Below are 1,212 nucleotides of genomic sequence, written 5' to 3'. Positions count from 1 at the left end.
TTCATAACATCCAAGTTAAATCTCCTTTGTGTATTTATATGATTCTTTTCTATCAGGAGTAACTTTGCTTCTAATCCAAGCTGCTTTGAGGGTTAGAATTATCCTGGCTTTATTCTTTCCACATCTTGGATTAAATTAGATGTGTGATTTGTGACTGATAACTGGAATCTTCTGTAAGTGTCTCAAAAACCTGCTACAAATGAAACTCTTCAAATATTTTAAATGATACTAATGTATGTGTTCCATATCCAGAGAATCTGATTAAGATCATAGGTTTCAGTGCAGGTATATAATGATATGAAATTTTTCAAATTTGTTGATTCTATTTTGCAGCTATATCTGAGAACTGCTGCTATTTTGATCCTTACTAATCAAAAGTAGCATTAATATTTTCTAGTTTTACCTTCCAGTTTGTTGAAACGTAGAATATTCTGGCATTCCCACTTCTGTTTTATCGAATCAAAATATTCCTTTTACCATAACAATTGAGTTATGTTTTTGCACTTTAGTGATGGAGAAGCATACTTTCAAAATACTGTATTAAACTTTTTGTAAATACTAGAATCACATCGAGAATTTCTAGAAAAGCTGATATCCAGTCTACATCAAAAGATAATTATGTCTAAAGTGAATGCATATAATTTTCAGTTTATTGGTCTGAAGTATCTACATGGTTAATAAGATGTTTCCAGTCTACCAAGTTGATTTAGATTTTAAGCTCTGTGAATATCACTATGTAAATCTTTTGTGTGACAATAATTTGGCTAGCAACATAAAGTAAGATGAGTAAAACACTTATTCTGTGTCCTCCCCCAGAACCACTTCAGTTGGTTTTCTTTTTGTTGTTGTTGTTGTTGTTTCATGTCACAGGGTCATATGCTGACATCGTAACAAGGTTGAAGGGAGACAGACACATATCAAACAGGCGTGTGAAAACCCAATCATCATGTTTTTTATTTTTAGAAAGCAAAACATCTTTTTCAGAGTGGAACAAAAATATTAAGCATTTAAAATATTTTCTGACAGTTTTATTTATTCTTTATAGGACATCTATAGATACTAATGAACAAATGAATTTGATGAATCGTAATGACCAAACATGGGAAAATTTTTCTATTAAGGTAAGGGGTAAAGAGGTTACAGATTTTCCTTATCCTATGAAGGTAATTTAATGGACAGTGTTAACCAGTATTTCTTCTTTGACCACTAGAA

The 1,212-nt window shown here is 31.2% G+C and overlaps 1 non-coding gene across 1 annotated transcript; it reads right to left on the bottom strand.

Moving 5' to 3' along the window:
• Window positions 1-862: 862 nt before the first annotated feature.
• LOC126024925 (small nucleolar RNA U13) lies at window positions 863-969 on the bottom strand. Its single transcript, XR_007501000.1, has one exon. It is a non-coding gene; the product is annotated as a small nucleolar RNA U13 (small nucleolar RNA).
• Between the last annotated feature and the right edge of the window lie 243 nt (window positions 970-1,212).

This window comes from Suncus etruscus, chromosome 12 (assembly GCF_024139225.1).
Source record: "Suncus etruscus isolate mSunEtr1 chromosome 12, mSunEtr1.pri.cur, whole genome shotgun sequence".
In the NCBI taxonomy this organism is placed as follows: Eukaryota; Metazoa; Chordata; class Mammalia; order Eulipotyphla; family Soricidae; genus Suncus; species Suncus etruscus.
This window is presented reverse-complemented; position numbering and strand designations above follow the sequence as displayed.